Raw genomic sequence first — 7,740 nt, 5'->3', positions numbered from 1 at the left:
TCCGTAATATGAAATGATATTAACATGTCTCAGTGCAGCCCATAAAACAAGAAGCACAAATGAAACTTACAATTTGCAGGAAAGCGTTTGTGATTGGCATTGTCAACACGGAGTTGCGATGCCTTGTAGACGTGTTGGATCATCACCTGCTTGCTTCCGTCAGCCCCCTGCTTGAGATCCACTATGCAACCCTTCCAATGGTGTGACTTTAACCCTATGTATCTGCGAGAGACTTTGTGCGCTCCCCTTGTGCTTGCACGCATCGTCACCCACATTCCTTTTGCAAAGGTGCTTGTAACCCACAAGCTAGTGTCGTCTTGTTCGTTGCTGCTACTAAAGGACTCCACCCTTGAACGAGGTCGGCGACTCATTGTGCTTGGCTAACTGATTAAGCTAAATGCTATGAAGTTGTAGGTGTGTAAGAAGATCTCAGCAACCTAATGCTTGCAGAGCATATAAGCTGGCAAGAGGAGTCAAGAATGTGTATAAGCTAGCAAGAGGAGAGTGAAGAATGTGTGCAAGCAAGAGAGGATGGACTTGATGGGGGAAAAAAGTGGACTATTTTTCAAGCTTTCCATAGCCAAGAAGGCACAGAAAGATAGATCTAACTTTAGGAGGGAAGGGGAAGGCTGAATGGGGAGGGAGGAGGCCAAAAAATGACTCTTTTAGTCAGAGAGAGACTCAAAACCGAATTGCTAGTTTTAGAGAGAGGAAGAGGGAGTGGGGAGAGGGAAAAGTAGCTTTAAATGAGGGATAATGATGGGGGGCATTTTTGGCCCTAGCCCACTTTTTGAGGTGGGGTCATTTATACCAGTTTGAGCTGTCTTTATTAAAAAAGGTGGAAAATTTGATTTTATTGAAAGATTTTGCATTTTTCAATCCAATTTCTTAAAAGAAAATGGTATGACTCAAGTTTGACCCCTACATATTAGGGGCAAGGAAACCCAACATTTTTCTCCACATGGCCTTCTCCCATTGCACCACTCCTTAATGACTGTCATTAGGCTTGGGGCAAATTAAAGGGCCCAAGAAGACCCCAAACAAGTCCTAATGGCATGTCGGTTAGAGCGGTTTTTTTGCCTCGGGGGCCAAAGAGTTGTCAGGCGTCTAGATGCATACGATTTAAATGTTTTGAAGAATGACGCATTCGAAATCACAGATAACATTGTCAATATTTTACTATGGTATGTATAGTATATATAATGCATGATGTATATAATATGATGCGTGACTGAGCTGTAAGTACCAATGGACTAATTCTTTGTTCTTTTCATTGTTGCCTTTAGGTATTGTATATTACTACTACCAGAAGAGGTCCGAAATTGTACATATACTGTGGATCCTCTGATTTCTGCGGCTTTACAAAATGAAAGCTCAACATTTTTGAACCTTATGTCTTGGTTTGTACCAGTGAACCTCGACTTGGAAAGACTTGTTTTCACGGCTTACCATGAAGAGTGAGTCTCATGTTAAGTTTAAATTTGACATCAAATATTTGGTAATCTATATGTGTTTTCTTTAATAACACCTATGTCCTCTATTTTTTTCAGCCGACATTGGAGTTTGTTGTTATACGATATTGAGCAAAACACATGTTATTTTGCTAACTCTATTCAGCAATATCATGGCCGCGTTAGAGAGTAAGTCCCTATTGACATTTCCCTCTTCCACAAGCATGCATATTTATTTAAGCAGGATAAACTGATGCGGGTTTTTGGACCTCTCAGATGTGCTCAAAAGTTTTTATATGCATTGGAACATCTCCTAATGGAGCCGAACCTTGTACAACGCATGACATATCGTAGGATAAGGGTGCCAGTATGATATCAGCTATGGATGGAGGGACGGCCCTAAACGCCTATCTTTTAATAAAGAAATATTTTGATATTCCTGATGTAAGTGATGGTTGTAACGTAGACTTGCATAATCAAACGTAGCTATAATGTCCCTAACGAAGCTTTTCTCTGTGTACAGGAAATAAGTCTGAGCAAATATGCTCCCTTACATGTAAAACAATTCAAGACAAAATCTGTACAAAGAATTATTTTGGTTGTCCATGATCGTGCAGAAGAAGAGATTAGGAGGGCGGACGAATTTGCAAGGGAAGCTGCAGAGAGAATACGTCAGCAAGACGAGGAGCGGCAAAGACAAGTCGAAGAACATGTGGTTGCCTTGAATGAGTATGACAGGCTGCTGCAAGCGGAGGTGGATGAGTGGGTGGACCCCAGGAGGCAGGTTGAGAGGGAAAGAGAAGAAACACTATGGGAAGAAATGGAAAGGCTACAAGAGGAGCAAAATCGACGGCCCCCTCAGTGTCCCAAGCGTAGTCGACCTATCAATCAACACGACATCGCTCCCGTGCCCCTGACTCTTCTGATCGGCGTCACCATCATTAGACTTATATTTACATTTGTAACATTAACATTAATTTTGTAAGAGACCTAACATTGTTTTGCAAGAAAAAAATCTTTTATATATACAATTGTTTTTGGAGCTACAATGTCTCAATACTGTCATCATTCAACGATTAATCAAGTGAATAGTATGAGAGACAGATTCTTTGCAGAAAGTCATTTTCTCTTTTCACCTTGGCACCTGTAAAAAAGGGGCTTTGTTAGTGTTGTATTATATAATGTTATGCACAACATACTAAATGGTGAATGTAAATATAAATGGTTTACCTTTTTAGTATCCATTGTAAATGTATAATCTTTTGGCAATTGTTCAATCTCCTCGTATGGAAGGTCTTCTCTAATTTGAGAAAGAAATGTTTTAGATAGTGTGTTTAGCATTGTAAGCAATTTTTCTTCCAAATATATCTCCATTACTAGAGGCGTATTCTCGGGATCCGACTCCAAATCTTGATCTAATGGAACAAGGTTTCTATTAACATAATGATATCTGGTGTAGTGAAAAGTTGCAATGAAGTTTTGAGAGCCAATAATGTACTTGCAAACTATTGACTTCTTCTCCAAAACAGAAATGATGCCTTCTGTCTTTCTCCTATCCCAACCATTGTCCAAAAATTCAAGTGCCTTACTTGACTTGCAAATAAACATTGTTGAAGTATTTCTTATTTCTTCATCAAAGAAGAAGTCAACAAACACTTTGATAGGCATAAAAATAGTAAGCTTGACATTCTTTGTTGCAACATATGCCTAAGAGACTTCTATATGTCGTGATACAACCTGATCCTATAACTTTCACTAGTTTGTGAAGTTGGCAATGGCCAATCTTTGCTTCCAAATAATGGGAGGGGTAATGGAGTCAAATGACCCCATCCAAAAGACGTGTTTGGCTCTAAGTACTGCATATCATAGAAAAATATGCCGTGGTCTGTAAGATCTCTATGAGTTCTTTCTTTGTAAATTTGTTCTTCTACATATGCATGGAAAGCGTCAAAAATCTCACTTATACTCTTCACTGGTTTCCAGTCTATCCTATTGGATGGATAAATATCTGCATAAAACCAAATGATTAGACATTTTTAAAACAACAATTAGACACTTTTAAAACAATAAGGAGACATGATTGAACGGATGAAAAATTGCATAATAACAACAATCAAACACTTTTAAAACAAAATAAGCTTTGACTAAGATACTACTCACAGTTGGGACAATATCATGGAAGACCAGGAGGAAATTTTTTCACCCTCAATTCTACATGCTGGAAAACATGTTGTATTAGTATCTCTGTCACACGCTTGCTCGATTCACATACCTTGAACTCTTCAACTTGTCCCTTGAATGGCTCCACAAATTCATTAGCATTTCTCCTCTTCCTCTTCCTTCTTTGTAAAAGTACCCAGCTCCCGATCGTAATTGTAGATGGTATCCATGTCCCATCGTCCGTATTATAACTATTGAATACAATAATAGCTGAAATGCTAGTATGAGGCTTTCTATAGGTTGCCATTCTGTGTAGCAAAAGACACATGGAAGAAGAAGACGAGAGCTTAATTTGTAGGACTTAGAAAAAGAAAGAATGACTATGTTGGAGAAGAAGAAGATCAGAGCTATTTTGGGGGGGAACTTAGAGATTCTCTATCATTAACTACCATTCTCTATCATTGACTACCACTATCTTTTAGCATACATGCAAAGATTCGGTAGTATTATTTTATTATTATTTTAAGTTGAGTAAATGTTATTTTAAGATGCATTTTGAGCATAATTTTACTCTATTTACTTGAATTCTTGCTTTAAAATGCCGAATTACAAAAGCCTCCTCCTCATTGGTTGAGCGCCACTCTCTCTCTAGAACTAAAAGGCCTGAAATTGAGTCCACATTTCTCCTAATGACATATCTATACCGCCAAAAAAGTCTTTGACTCTAATGCTATCCTTGTGGAGATGTGGCATTAAATAATCATGCCATAAACTATCAAGGAACCAGACCTTATCAAGCACCTCTTTTGGCAACGTGTTTTCAAGCCACCTACGACGGCCCAAAACAACCAATGGTTATGTAGAGTCTAAAGAACAACCCTAATCTATTAAGCACATAGAAGGATGTGAAATGAAACTCACAGCATGAATAAATTCATGGTCCTTGTCAAGGCCTTTTCCTTCATGATTGCATCAAGCACGATCACATCAACCTCGGAAACCAAATTAGATCTTTGAGATCTAAAGTGTATAGATAATCCACTTTCAAATCTACAACAAGAGAGAAGTTGAAGACATCATTACAATGTAAACAATCACAAGTAGCAATAGCTTAAAGTTAGATGAGATAGAAACTAAGTTACTAACACTTACTTTTCTCGTATGATCCCAACATCATTTTCAATGTTTTTAGAAGATTTGAAGTGAATCCCACCGTTAGAGATTATCAATGTGAGTGGTATGGTAACACTCAAGGAAGGAGAGTTAGTAATAGTCACATGAGGTTGAGAGCCAATAGCCCATCGTATCTAAAAGATAAAAAGAACAAAGTTACCAGTAAGATACACCCAATGCCAAAAAAGGTAAGGGTCTCATCAAAGCTTTAAAAAACAAATGAACACCAAATATTATAACACCAAACCTTAGTTATTTTGCACATTTGAGTTGAGAGAGTTGCCTCTTTCTTTTCTAATTCTAGAGCGATTTTGATGGCAGTTTGCTCAGCATACCTTCTTCATTTTTCTTTCTTTGTGGGTGATAGGAAATGACCATGTTCATCTCTTGTACAACGGTTTTTCTACAACATTAGAGAGGTCAACCATTTGAAGAATTTCATGAGCAAGAAAGATTATGTTTGAGAAGAAGGCTATAGCATTTACATACCGGAGCAAGGTGGTTCCAAACGTAGTGAACGATACGTAGAGTACGTTTGGAAAACATGTTGAAAAGATTCCAAATGTAGTGAACGTTGCCCCCGATATATATACTTATAAACTTTTGAAATATGAAGTTTGAAGATTCATCAATGAACATTAAAGCACTTACTAATACTATACAAGCTTCTTTAATTTCAATTTTGCACAACTTACAACTTACAAGTCACAAGTGACAATGGCAAATGCAAATATTAATAATCAAATAAAATAATTAAACAATGAACATAAATGAAAGAGATAGATCATGGATAAATGATAAATTTGAAATCATAAGATTGTATACATATGTCATACATGAATGATGATACTACAGAGAATATGATCTCAATTCTGATTCTTAGAGGCTAGGCACCTGAGCCCCTCAAACTAAGAGGCTGGGCCTAACAAACAAAGCAAAGTCCATCACCACCTACAATATTCTCCACATGAGATTGTCCATCATCTACTCTAGCCCTCTTTCGGCTAGGACCTGCACTTGAACCTGTGGATGGCCCTTCCACCACTGAGCTGACTGTGACATCTGTCCACCCACATATGAACATGCTGGCCCCCCAACAGCTTATGGGCCCATATGCGTAGGTGTATCTAGCTGCTCATCCTCAATGATGATCTACTATCCCTAACCAAGGTGTGATTCGATGAAGATCCGTGGGTTCTCCCATCAAATTTCATCAACCGCCTCATGTGGTGCATTTGCACATGGTCCAATGCCACCTCCCGTACCTTGGCCAACATGATAAATAACACGAGTGGATGTGCTAGTAAATATTCCTCCACAATATTTGCACTTCTACACGCACGTGTTGGAGCGACCGACACCTGGGGTGTTGGGTGTGCCTTGAATGATGGTGTGCCTTGCCCATACTACAGAACTCAGTGCACGAGGCATCTATGGCATATGCACAAAAATCAATCAAGAAAATAGAGAAATGTCAAGACGAGTCAACGACTTGAGAGCTATAAAATATATTTCAAAATTCAAGCACAATACGAATAAAATTTCTGTGTGTGTAGGGGTCCGGGGAGGTGCAGCAGAGAGAGCCTTGTGTGGGAGAGAGAGAGAGAGAGAGAGAGAGAGAGAGAGAGAGAGAGAGAGAGAGAGAGAGAGAGAGTTGAGCGTGTGCAGGAGGGAGAAAGAGAGAGAGTGGAGTCGTGGACACTTGAGCCTTGACGACCTATGCGACGGAGAGAGAGAGAGAGAGTGAGAGACTGACTTGCAACGATGAGCGAGCACGACCAGCACGACCAGAGAAGTTGCGAAGCCCAACATGACCAACATGACCAACCCACGAGTGCCCACCACCGAACAGAGAGAGAGTCGCACGCACATAAGAAACAGAAGAGAAAAAAACGTGATGTTGACGTGCGTTCGCCGTTCATTTTTTAACCTACATTAATCAAACTCCCATGTTCACTAACGTTTCCAAACGTTAGTGAACGTTTCAATCGTTCCAAACGTGTGGATCATATCCAAACTGCATTTGAATGCAGTTTGGTACAAGGTTGCATTTGGATGCAACCTTGTACCAGAGTGTGGGATTGATTATCAACATTATCTTTACTATTTACCATCACTTCGACTTCTTGTGATTGCTCCCTTTTTATGATTCACTTCTAAACAAAGAGCACAATATGTGGGAAAAAAGTAACTCAAAAATGATAGAGATAAGATAAAATGAAGTTTGTGGAGTTTCACTTACATGTGCATTGTAGCCTTCATCAATCCTTCGTTGAATGTCTCGCATACGCTCTTCTTTTGTGTCCATATATGCATCCAAAGCTCTCATAATCTCCCTTTCAAGAAACACATCACAAGGCCCCTTTGCTTGCTTTTCGACATCCGTCATAGTATCCCACTCCTTGCATTTCTCTTTCTTTTCAAATTTCTTCTTGTTTCTCTCAAACTTATATTCCACATTTGTGAAGCGAGCTCAAGTTTGCTTCTCGTACCTCGATGATCTTGAAGCACTATGCACGAGCAAAATCGGGGGGGCGACCCACTTTTTGAAGTGGAATGATGTGCACAATGTTGTAAGATTCCTCCCTCCGACTTTTGTGATGTAAAGGTGTAAGAACCTCCCCTTCTGTCTCTTGTAATCATCCCCCCTCAGAAATGGAAAAAGATTTTGTTTTACCCTATTTTGGCCTAGAGAGAGAAAATATCTAGAGAGAGGTAATTCAAAATTGAGATATCTTTGGATACCTAAATTCTCCTAATGTATAAAATGGATTCCCCTCCTGAACAGAAGTTCAAAATGAACTTTCCAATGTGCATTAGAAATTAATTGAAAATGTGTATAAGGGACCTTAGCCTAAGGGTCCACATTTTCAGAAAATTTTGGATTATGGTCCAATAGGATTAATCCAAGTGTTGGAATCAGATAAATGCAAAGAATAAAATAAAATACCCAAAA

At 39.0% G+C, this 7,740-nt stretch overlaps 1 pseudogene; it reads right to left on the bottom strand.

Annotated features, from left to right (window-relative positions):
- Positions 1 to 2,520: 2,520 nt before the first annotated feature.
- LOC147634103 (uncharacterized) lies at positions 2,521 to 7,173 on the bottom strand (annotated as a pseudogene).
- Positions 7,174 to 7,740: the final 567 nt, after the last annotated feature.

The sequence above is a fragment of the Cibotium barometz genome, chromosome 11 (assembly GCF_041138505.1).
Source record: "Cibotium barometz isolate CiBa-2024 chromosome 11, ASM4113850v1, whole genome shotgun sequence".
Classification (NCBI taxonomy): domain Eukaryota; kingdom Viridiplantae; phylum Streptophyta; class Polypodiopsida; order Cyatheales; family Cibotiaceae; genus Cibotium; species Cibotium barometz.
This window is presented reverse-complemented; position numbering and strand designations above follow the sequence as displayed.